This window comes from Oryctolagus cuniculus, chromosome 15 (genome assembly GCF_051225735.1).
Source record: "Oryctolagus cuniculus isolate XC-2025 breed Fujian yellow rabbit chromosome 15, ASM5122573v1, whole genome shotgun sequence".
NCBI classification, from domain to species: domain Eukaryota; kingdom Metazoa; phylum Chordata; class Mammalia; order Lagomorpha; family Leporidae; genus Oryctolagus; species Oryctolagus cuniculus.
Genome location: NC_142881.1, coordinates 86,352,834 through 86,365,357, shown reverse-complemented (window position 1 = coordinate 86,365,357; position 12,524 = coordinate 86,352,834). Strand labels below are relative to the sequence as shown.

Genomic DNA, 12,524 nt, shown 5'->3' with positions numbered 1-12,524 from the left:
TTACTCCACACTCTGTGTCTGCATGGTTCCACCATGCATTCTCTCAAGCTGGAATTTGTTCCTCTTAGCCATCTTATCCTGTGTCAGCCCCTTCTTCCTGCTAATCCACGAGTCCTTCTTCTCACAGTGAGGTACTCAACATCTTGAGTCTTGCCTCCGTTTCTAGTACACTTGTCTCATCCATACCATCATGATGACTCAGCCTATGCATTACAGCAGTCATCCAGTTGACCCCTATGTACAGGGTCACTTACTTCAAACTCATCCTTCATGCCACTCACATGCAGTGCACTCTCTGGAACATATATCTTAGAACCTTCTGTGACACCTCATCTATTCTCAGCTCTAGTGGGTGATATTTATGGCATTCCGTGACCTTCGCTCTGCCCATCTCTCCAGCATCATTTTATGCCCCTTTTTTTTGCTCTAAACCTGATGGTCTAATGACTCTGAATTGCTTGTGATATTACCTCACATCGTTTGCTTGCTCTTAATTCATCCTTCAAACTTCAGGTCAATCTTGGTTTCATCCTGGATACCCTTTTCTGCTTTCACGGCCTCTATTAAAAACTCCTCTATGGGAATCTGGAAAACATCATACTTAGTGAAATAAGCCAGGTGCAGAGGGACAAATATGGTATATTCTCCCTGATCTGTGAGGACTAACTGAGCACCTAAAAGGAAACCTGTAAAAGTGAAATTGACACTATGAGAAGCAATGACTTGATCAGCCCTTGTACTGACTATCGAGGAACAGCTTACTATTTTATTCTTTTTAGTATTTTCTTTTTCTATTTAATACCATTGATTGAACTCTTTACTTAACACAGAATTATTCTTAGGTGTTTAATCCAGTTTAAAATTGATCCCTGTTAAAAAATAAGAGTGGAAATAAGAGAAGAAGCTTTACCTGAGGGTAAAGCTTAAAACTTACCATGGGACTACAAATCCCATTAAGTTGGCAGGTACCAGTGCCATCTTACTAGTTAATGGGATCAGTTTAAGTTCATAACTGATCATAAAGATAGGAATAAGTGTCAAAGGGATCACATAAATAAGACCAAGTGTCTGCTAATAATAATAGATAAAATTAAGAGGGAGAGAATGATTCAACATGGGAAGCAGGCCACACAGCATACTCACAGAATGACAAATGCCCTAAATAGCACTCTGGCCTCAGAATCAGCCCTTAAGGCATTTGGATCTTGCTGAAAAGCCCATGAGAGCATTTCATGTATGGAAAGCCATGGCACTGTGGCAAAAAATGACCTAAATGAAAGATCTCTGTGAGATCCCAGTGGAAAGAAGGGGCCATCAAGGAAGACAGTACCTTTCCCTGAAGGGAGCAGAGAACTTCCACTTTGATTATGGCCCTGAGTAAATACTGATGGAGTTTGTGGACTCAGAAGGCTACCATAGCCTAGGCAGCTCATGTCAAGAGCCTCGGATGATCACTGACATAATACATAAGAGTCGGCCGTAGCGGCCATTTGAGGGGTGAACCAACAGAAAAGGAAGACCTTTCTCTCTGTCTCTCTCTCTCTGTCTAACTCTGCCTGTCAAAAAAATAAATAAATAAAATAAAATAAATACATAAGAGTGTCAATTGTTAAATCAACAACAGGAGTCACTGTGCACTTACTCCCCATATAGGACCTCTGTCCTTAATGAGTTGTACTAAGAGAATTAACGGTAAAACTTCAAACAGTACTTTATACTTTGTGTGTCTGGGTGGGTACAAACTGTTGAAATTTTTACTTAGTATAGAATTGATCTTCTGTATATAAGATAATTAAAAATGAATCTTAATGAAGAATGGGATGGGAGAGGGAGTAGGAGATGAGATGGTTTGCGGGTGGGAGGGTAGTTATGAGGGGAAAGAACCACTATAATCCAAATATGAAATTTTTATTTATTAAATAAAAGCCTTCAAAAAAAAACTCCTCTGTGTGCTCACAGTAGTACCTGTGCCCTTGCTTCATGGACATGACCTCTCTACGAAATGTTTGCTTCCTCCATGATGCCGGGCTTCGCCAGGGCACCTGTGTGCCCTAGTAGGGTTGTATTCAGTAACTGCTTCTTGAAGTTTGTTGAAGATATTGGAGATTAGTCCAGTACACAGAAGTGGGAGTCTTGAGCCACAGTCTCTTCCTGAGGGATTTAGGAATTACTTGTGCAAAGTGACAGTGGACACTCTGGGGTTAGCTAGTGGTAGAGAAGGTGAGGCACATGACCCTTATAGTTGGTATGAAGCATCTTTTACCCTAAGAAAGTCTAAGTTTCCAGAGGACAGAGATATTGCATCATTTATCTTGGTGTTTATTCCTCACAGCTAAATCTGGTGTCCCAGACAAAATGAATGCTCAGTATCAATACTCATGTGTGTTTGAACTGAGCAGCAACATAGGAGTTAAGCAGAAGGGAGAGGCTGGACCTATCGAAATCTTCACTCTCTGATTCCCGAGCTTAGCCAATCCTCACTTCAGGGACCCGTTTGCTTCTTTAATTCTCTATATGCAAGAAAGGAATGAATGCTCTAGATGATAAATTGAGCCTGAGCTCTTAATCTGTTTTATTTAGTATAATTAAGTTCTGCACCAGTCCTCAGGTGCTTTCAGGCCTACATAGTCTCTGTAACCAAAATTATTTCCAGAAGAAATTTTTAAAAATATATTTCATTATATTAGCATTTGTTCCTACTAGTGCATTTGTATTTTTATTCCTCCAAAGAATCTGCCACCAGGGGGCGCTCTCAAACCTTTTGGGAAATTAGGTTTCAACTAATAAGCGTGAAGCTTCGAGTATCATATTGATTATTCATAGTGGGTAATTTGAGGATGACATGAAGAATTAAGTACTATCATGTGCTGTGCACATTACTTGATTTATAAGGCAAATTCTTTTTACTAGTGTAATGTAATAAGCTATCATTGAGCTATCTTGAAAATCAAAAGAAAAATAAGTACTTTCAAAGTACTTCTTATGGCTCAAAAAGCCTTATTATTTAAAGTGTAAACTATGGTAAAAGGTTGAAATTATTGCTCACCTGTGTGTCTTGGACGAATAAATCCATTTTGCTTGTAGGACTAGAAAACATATATTACCATTAGCTGTTTCTCTGAAACCTTGTCATGTTGAGCTTGATGGCTTGTCTATAAAAGATGGATACTGGTGTGCCTACATGGTATTGAAAATATTTGTTGGCTTGTGTGTAATAGCACTGTGGTTTGGTGGTGTTTGTGGAAGTGATTGATAGATATGGCCATGTAGTCGTACAGTAATAGAAGTGAGAGATGAGAAAGACCCATCAGAGCATCTCATGCCAGTGCAGGATTGTTCCCCAAGGAGTAATCATTCACCAGAACAGTATTGAGAAGTAAATTCTCTTTTGGAGACAGAGGGTATTGAAGGTATATGATTATGTTTGATCCTTTCTGCTGTAACGGTACTCTGCATTTTATTATTAGCATGAAACACATAGTGTTTGTAGGTTAAAACTGTTTAAAGTTTCCTTCGTATTTCACAAACTTACGCAGTTCCATTCTTCATATGTAATCTAATGAAATTTGTGTAGGAAATAGTGTGACTGTTTTTGATTAGAAGCATGTTTTGCCTCAAGAACTGGATGATGATACACTTCCTAAACTGTTTGTGTTCCCAAATTAGTTGTTAATTATTTGGAATTAGGAGTTGATGGTGGTGAAATTTCCACCCCATCCATAAAAGCCTGTGAACCTTCAGCCCAGTGGCCTGTTTTCTGAAGTGAGGAAGCGCAGAGCTCTGTTGTTGGAAAGAGAGCTCTGAGCAGGCCAGACTGGAGGGTTCTGTACCCCTGTGTTCCTCCTTCCCCTTGATCCTGTGCTCTGCCTGCTGAGAAGAGGTTGCCTATGGCGGTGGAGACTTTTTTCCCATCTTCCCCCTCCCTTCCTTGGAGCAGCCATTGGTGGGGAGGAAACAGCAGTGTTTGTGGAAGCCTGACTTATTCCATATTAAATGACTGCCCAGTTAATACTAGGACAAATGCAGATTATTTCCTGTGTGGGTTATAGGACACCTTAAAGACTCTGTGCCTCATGTGTCTTCCCTTAGAACAGATCATTTGAGATGCTTATGTGAGCTGTGACTTTTATAAGCATTTTTCCCATGTGAGTCTTAGCATTTTCAAAATTCAGGGGGAAACTCTTAACAGATATTTGAAGAGGAACACCAAACCAGACCCCAAAACATAAAGGGGGCAAGGTGACTGTCAGTGAGCCCTCTCCATGAGTCACCTCTGTGGACCCTGAGACCCTCTGGCCTTGTGCATTTCCTTCCCCTTTGCCACCACAAGCATTTAGTGCAGTTTTGATGCCACGAGACAAAATTTTTAAACAGGCTTATTTAGATCCACGGATCACTTACCTGTTAGTATGTGAAATACACCTTCTTAAATAGGAAAATATCAGGCTGGCTATTTCCTGAAAGCCAGTTGGACATTATTAAAATTTGGAGAACATTTTTATTGAAGCCATAATTGTCATGGGTGATACACATGAGAGATCACCCTGTGGCTGGCCTGTCAGACGTTCATGAGCCTTCAGAAATTAAGGGGAATGAGTGAGTTTGTTTTCTTGTAAGCTGTCACATTCTTCTCTTCAAAGTGTCAGCCTGAATCATGCACAGAGAAATGTTAGAAACATTCACTTTCTCTAGTTAATTTTTTATTCTTATGTAATTCAGTGGTATAATTTTTTATAACTTTCCTTTTCTTCCTCTGAATTTTTGTAGTCTAAAATCATGCCTGCAGAATAAGTGAATCAGAAAGATGTTATTTCTTTTAACCTTTTTTTTTTTAAGATTTATTTATTTATTTGAAAGTCAGACTTACACAGAGAGAGAAGGAAAGACAGAGCGAGAGGTCTTCCATCTGTTGGTTCACTCCCCAATTGGCCACTACGGCTGGAGCCACACCAATCCAAAGCCAAGAGCTTTTTCCCAGTCTCCCACGTGGGTGCAGGGGCCCAAGGACTTGGACCATCTTCTCCTGCTTTCCCAGGTCATGGCAGAGAGCTGGATTGGAGCAGAGCAGCTGGGACTCCAACCAGTGCCCATATGGGATGCTGGCACTGCAGACGGCAGCTTCACCGCTATGCCACCGCACTGGCCCCTCTTTTAACTTTTAAACCATGAACCTCTCTCTCAGACTTGGGAAACCTTAGAGGAAGCTCTAGCAAGCTTCAAGTACAGCATAGAAAGCCGAGACCATATATGGTTTAATTAACCTTTAAAAAAATATGATTTTTGCCAAGCAGTAGAGATTCTAGAAGACAGTGGAGAGGAGGAAGATAAGCTTTGTAAAATCAGTTAACCCTGATAGAAAGTGTCGCTTAATTAAAAAACTGTTATTATCACTGTTAACATATGAACATCAATGTTCTACACATGGTGACTCAACCGTAAATCTTTGAGTAAGGGCTAGAAAGCATGTGCATAAATAACTGCAACATAAAGCAGAAAGCCTTGGCGGGGGGGGGGGGGGGGGGGGAACAGATAAATTACAAGAGGAAGAGTTACCTCCTGGCTGGAGAGGAAGTTTGGATAGACTGAAGCAAACTGTTCTTTGAGCAAGGTATCAAAAGGGTAAGTAAGTGTTAGAGTTAAGGAGGAAAAGTATTCCACAGAAACATTACAGTGTATCTGTGGAAGTAGTAGGTGCCGCAGAAGAGTGAATAGTTGAGTTGGCTGTTACGTGAGATGCACAGAAGGCACTAAATTTATGCTAAATGAAACCAGGAAAGTGTCTAGGGCGAGATAGCTTGGCGTGCAGTTTAAGGAGTTCGTGCTGTATTGGAAATGAAGCAAAAAGCCCTTGAAAGCTTTCAAGTGGAGCAGGGACCCACCAGTGCGTACTTGGGCAGAAGCGGAAGGTGCGCTAGCAGCGGGGCAGCAGTTAGGTGATTGTTGCGATCTGGTGAGACTGGCTGGGGGGCCGAGTTAAAGCAGCTTAAGAGGAGGTAATGAGTGTGTCAGGGCCTGCTGATCCATCTGTAGGGACTGGCAGTTAATTGCTGTGGGGGTGATAAAGGAGGCAGCTCCAGAAAGGCTGTGCATTACTCCCCATTAGCTACTAGAACTTTGCATTTGTGTTAGGAGCTTTAGCATTCCTGGAACACTGCTATCTGCGCCTTTGTGATCTAAGTTAAACAGCTGCAGTGGGATTAGCCTTGTTATGGAGGAGGAAATAAAAGAATGTAGAGAGTAAATGCAGATCTGGACCTGTGTCTGCCTCAGTCTCCAGTTTCTTGGCCAGAGTCTTCTCTAAAATACCCCTCCCCTCGTGTGCAGGCCTTCTTTTTAGCAGCTAAGATGCTGGCTGAGATGCTCACCTAAGTTGGATGCCCACCTCCTTCTCCTGACTCTAGCTTCCTGCTAATGTGGACCCTGGGAGACAGCAGTGATGGCTTAAGTATTTTTTTTTTTTATTTGACAGATAGAGATAGACAGTGAGAGAGACAGAGAAAAAGGTCTTCCTTCCATTGGTTCACCCCCCAAATGCCTGCTATTGCCGGAGCTACGCCAATCCGAAGCCGGGCTCAGGTGCTTCTTTCCTGGTCTCCCATGTGGGTGCAGGCGCCCAAGTACTTGGGCCATCCTCCGCTGCCCTCCCGGGGTCATTACAGAGAGCTGGACTGGAAGAGGAGCAACTGGGACTAGAAGCTGGTGCCCATATGAGATGCCAGTGCCGCAGGCGGAGGATTAACCAAGTGAGCCATGGCACCGGCCCCTTAAGTAATTTTTTTTTTTATTTTATTTATTTATTTGAAAGGTAGAGTTAACAGAGGGAGAGAGGAGAGACAGAGAGATCTTCCATCCGCTGGTTTACTCCCCAAATGGCCACAACAGCCGGGGCTGAGCCAGGCCAAAGCCAGGAGCTTCATCTGGTCTCCCATGTGGCTGCAGGGGCCCAAGGGGCTTGGGCCATATTCCTCTGCTTCTCCAGGTGCATTAGCAGGGAGCTGAATAGGAGGAAGTGGAGCAGCTGGATCTCAAACCAGCACCCATATGAGATCCTGGTACTGCAGTTCATGACTTAACCTCTGTGCCACAGAGCCAGCCCCATGGCTTAAGTAATTGAGCTCCACCATGTATGTGAGTGACCTGGACTGGGTTCTCAGCTACCAGCTTCTGCCCCTGGCCCAAGGCCATGGCAGGCATTTGAGAAGTGAACCAGTGGATGGGAGCTCGCTTGCTCTCCATCAGTCTCACTCTCCCTGATTCTCTCAGGTAGTAAATAAATAAAAACTTAAAAACAAATAAAGTATCTATCCTTGTGAACATGGCATCTAGTGCTGGCATGTGCCACTAAGTTTATGAATTTGAGCAAATTGCTTTACCACCTTTGAGCTTTAGTTTCTCTAGATACCCTTTTCTATCTTGTGGGCATACTTTCAGATGAAAATATAATGTTCAATTTTCACCATATCTTTATTCAGCACATAATAATGAGTACAACACTATGCTTGGTACTAGGCAAACAAAGTGTTTAGGTTCTCGCACATTCAGTGTTTCACAAATGACAGAAGAGGAGAAGCAGGTGTAAATAAGTATTTATGACTGTCGTTGGTGCTCTAATAAGGCCTGCTCATTTGGCTTAGAGAGCTGCAGAGGAAGGAACAATTAGGCCAGTCAAGGAGGGCTTCATGGGGAGATGTGAGCTAAGACTCGAAGCATAATTAGTGGATTAATGGTAGTACAGTGTAAGGCAGAGAGTGAAAATCATGTAGCAGCAGCATAATAATAACTCGTACTTATTGAAAAGGTACTGACTTTGACCATATCAAGACAGGAATGTTCATTTGATGGGTGAGAAAAGAGGTTCAAAGAAGCTGTGATTCGGTCACCATAACTGAGGAGGTCGTCTCTGAAGCGGGACTCCATTCTGTTTGAGCGGCAGGCAGGTGTCCCTGCTTGCAGGGGCATAAGAGGTTCTAAGGATATGCTACAGTAGGGAGCAGCAGCAGAGAGTTCTGTAACACTGGAGTGTAGCAGCACACAAGTGACAGGTGCGTGAAGCCGAAACTGGCAGAGAATCAGTGTTTCAGAGCTACAAGTGTTCTATGTATTCTAGATATTAACAAAGATAGTGAAACTAGTGGCTTACTGACAGAGAAGAATATTTAACTGCCTGGGAAACAAACCAGTAAAATGTGCTTAATTAAAAATGCGTGACTTTGTAGGCCCCATTTTTTTTTATTGATCATTGGTTTTGAACATTTAAAAAAGATAAAATACTAGTTTTACAGGAACTCTGAGAAAATAGAATAGGGCACAATATCCAAATCATGTATGAAGTCAGCCTACCTCTGATACAACTATATGACAAAAATTTTACAAGACATTAGAAAATTGAACCCAACAATATGTGAAATGGTTAATACAGTATCACCAAGTGAGACTTAGCCCAGAAATGTAAGGTTGGTTTCATATTTGACAAGTCGTAAGATTATTTCAGTAGATGCAGAATAGACAGTTGGCAGAATTTAGTACCCCTTCACCATAAAGAATTGATACCAAGCTAGCAGGTTGTTAACCTGCTAAAGGGTAGCTATAAAAAAAACCCTATGGCTAAAATTGTACTTAAAGGTAAAATATTGTATGTACTTCCCAAAGACTGGGAGAAAATGAGGGCATCCATTTTCCGCACTGTTTTTAACATTATACTCGAAATTCTAACTAATGTAGTAAATTAAGAAATAGAAATAAGATGTGTGAAAATCAGAAAGGAAGAAGTAAAATGTTCCTATTTACAGCTGACATATTTATTCACATAGAAAAAAATCTAATGATTCTAGAAAACCATTACTGGAACTAATAAGGGTATTTAGCAAGGTATAAGTCAGTATACAAAAATCATTATGTTTACATACTAACAGTAAATGAAAAATGGAATTTTAAAAACTTCTGTTAAGAAACAAAATACTCAGAAATAAATCTAACAAGAAATGTGTAAGACCTCTACCTTAATGACTAAAACATTGTGCTGAGAGAAATTAAGACCTGAGGGATGGGTGTTCGGCACTGCACTTAAACTGCTTAGGTGTCTGCATTCCATATAAGAGTGCCTGGGTTCAAGTCCTGGCTCTGGCTCCGGACTCCTGACTCCAGCTTCCTGGTAGTACACACCCTGGGGAGCAGCAGGTGGTAGGTACCTCAAGTACTTGAGTTCCTGCTGTCCACCTGGGAGACCGACTGTGTTCCCAGCTCCTGATTCTGCCAGTGGCCCAGCCCTGGCTGCTGTGGACATTTCAGGAAGGGTCCAGCACTCAGAGATCTTTCTCTCTCTGTCTTTCCACTCTCCACCCCTCCTCGCTCACCTCTCCACTTATTTTAGTGCCTGGTTGAGTTCCAGCTTCTCTGCTTCCAGCTAATATACACAGGTGATGTTCCAAGTACTTAGGCCCCTGCCACCCATGTGAGAGACCCAGATTGAGTTCCAGGCTCCTGGCTTTGGTCTTAGTCCTGGCTGTTGCAGGCATTTGGGAAGAGATACAATAGATGAAAGATCTCTCTCTGTTTCTCTCTCTGCTTTTCAAATGAAATGTAATAAAAATATCTTGTAGAAAGAAAAGATTTCTCAGATCATAGATAATATTAAGCATATAGAAAAAATTCCATAAATACTTGTCATCACAGGACACAGGAAAATGAATAGGCAGATTGAAAGACGGGAGAAAATACTTGCAAAATGTTTATCTGACAAAATATTTATGTCTAAAGTACATAATAACTATAATTTAAAAGCAAAAAAGCATTTTAAAAATGAGCAAAATATATTAAAGATACTTCACAGGAAGGTATGCAAGTGGCCAGTAAGCTCATTAAAGGTGCTTATTTTTTGTCATTGGAGAAATGCCAGTTATATTTAAAATGTTAATTATAGAAAATAAATAGTATTTGAGTGTTATAGTGTATTTACTTGTAACTGTTGTCCTTTGGAAATCTTTTGCAGTGCTGAATAAAATAATTACAGCCAGTGAGAAATGTTTATGAAAGTTATCATTTTTTATCTGTGTGGTAGAATACTATGTGGCACTTATCATTCTACTTGTATTTCATGAAAAGTCTTTTAAGACAAAAACAAGTTGTTGAAAAATACAGATTTTAAAAAGCTAAATACTTATGTACATATATAAATAAGTCCTTAGAAATTTGAGGAGACATGCATCTGTTTATGTCTCAGAAGTAGTTTGAAATTGGGGATTTGTGATGAAAGAAAGCTTTGGCTGTATCTGAATTTTCGGTACTCAAGGCAAAAATACATTCACATATTAAATATAAGAAAGTTGAAGCGTTTCTCAGAGAGGACTTGTATACATGAGGATAAAAAGTGTAACATTATTAATAATCAAGGAAACATAAAATGATAGTGAAGTGTCATTTTAGCCCATCAAATTGCAAAGATAACAAGCTAGGAAAATGTACAGTATGAGAGATATGGAGTTGGGTACTTTTTTTTAATATAGCTCAAGTAATTATATTCCTTCCACTCATGGGGGAGACCTGGATTGAGTTCTCAGCTGCAGGTTTCATTATGCTCACACTGGCTGTTGCCAGGGTTCAAGTGAATGAACCAGTGGACGGGAGCCTGCTTTTTGTTTCTCTGCCTCTAGAATAAACAAAGAGAATAAAATATGTGCCTTTAAAATGACAAGAAAAGACGTTTGGCATAATGGTTAAGTCACTGCTCGGGATGCCTGCATCCCATATCTGAATACTGGCTGCTCCATGTATGTTACCGCTTCCTTCTAATGTACACCTTCGGAGGCAGCAGATGATGGATCAAGTACTTAGTTCCCTACCACCTGTGTTGGGAGACCTGTATTGAGTTCTGGGCTCCTAGCTTTGGCCTGACCCAGCCTTGGTTGTTGGGGGCTTTTGGGGAGTAAACCAGTTAATGGAGCTCAGTCTCTCCCTTGTCTCAAATGAAATGAAAATGAATAAGACTTTTTAAATAGATAAATAGACTCTCCCTAGTCTCAAACAAAATGAAAATGAATAAGACTTTTTAGATAGATAAATAGTTGGTGATACAGGGTGATACTTGTTTATGTGGGGAAATGTCCGCCATGCTAAGCTGGAACAAAATGCAGACTTTAATAGTCACTTAGAAGGATGCATTCCAGAATGTTAGCAGTGGGTTGGGGGGGTGGGGGAGGTTGGCACTGACAGAGAGAGAGAGCGCCCATCTGCTAATTTACTCTCCAAATGCTTGCTGGGAGCTAGGAGTTGGATATGGGTCTCCCATGTGGGCGACAGGAACCCAATTACATGAGCTGTCACTGCTGTCTACCAGGGCCTGCATTGACAAGACCCTGGGATTGGGAACAGAGCTGACTGCTGCGTCCAGCAGTACTCAGATGTCTTAAACATTAGGCCAAAAGCCTGCCCCTGCAGGACATTTTAGCAGTGAGCTTACTGGTAATTCTTACTTTCTTTTAATTATGTTAATTTTTCTACAGTGAAGATAAATTACTTTAAATAAAAAAATCTGGTTTTCAGTGATGCTTATAAGGACTGTATAGCAGTGTGGAAGATGATTTTGTTGTCATAAGGTGAAAAAATAAATTGAACAACATAATTTCCATTAATAAATGCACCTATGTAAGCAGAAGCTCTTAGATAAAGATAAATAGTGATTGTGTTAACATTAGGATCATAGGATTATGATTTTTTTCTTGTTCTCTATTTTTTTTAAGATTTTAATTTTTTTGAAGATTTATTTATTTATTTGAAAGTTAAACAGAGAGAGGAGAGGAGAGGCAGAGAGAGACAGAGAGAGAGGTCTTCCATCTGATGGCTCACTCCCCAGATGTCCACAACAACCAGAGCTGCGCTGATCTGAAGCCAGGAGCCAAGAGCTTCCTCCGGGTTTCACATGTGGGTGCAAGGGCCCAAGGACTTGGGCCATCCTCCACTGCTTTCCCAGGCCACAGCAGAGAGCTGGATCGGAAGTGGAGCAGCTGGGTCTCGAACCGGCACCCTTATGGGATGCTGGTACTTCAGGCCTGGGCATTAACCTGCTGCACCACAGCACCAGCCCCTTAAGATTTTATTTATTTACTTGAAAGCTAGAATTGTAGACAGGGAACGAGACAGAGAGAGAGGGCTTCCATCTGCTGGCTCACTCTCCAAATTGCTGCAATTGGCCAGAGCTAGGCTGATCAGGAGCCAGGAGTTTTCTCTGGGACTCTCATGCGAGTGCAGGGTCCCAAGTACTTGGGCCATCTTCTGCTTTCCCAGGCCACAGCAGAGAGCTGGATCAGAAGAGGAGCAGCTGGGACAGGAACCAGCATCCATATGGGATGCCAGTGCTGCAAACAGAGGCTTATCCTCCTAAGCCACAGTGCTGGCTCCTGTTCTCCATTTGAATTTTAGCATGATATGCTATTTATATTTGAATTATTTAATACAATTTGACATCCTAGACCTTTTATGGAAGTTTAATATTTTTCACTAATGAAAATTAGTAATTTCACAATTTTTGA

General features: G+C 41.2%; 1 protein-coding gene across 4 annotated transcripts in view; it reads left to right on the top strand.

Annotated features, from left to right (window-relative positions):
• PARG (poly(ADP-ribose) glycohydrolase) overlaps positions 1-12,524 on the top strand; it is a 124,032-nt gene that overhangs the window by 39,293 nt on the left and 72,215 nt on the right. The gene's annotated exons all lie outside the window — the stretch shown is intronic.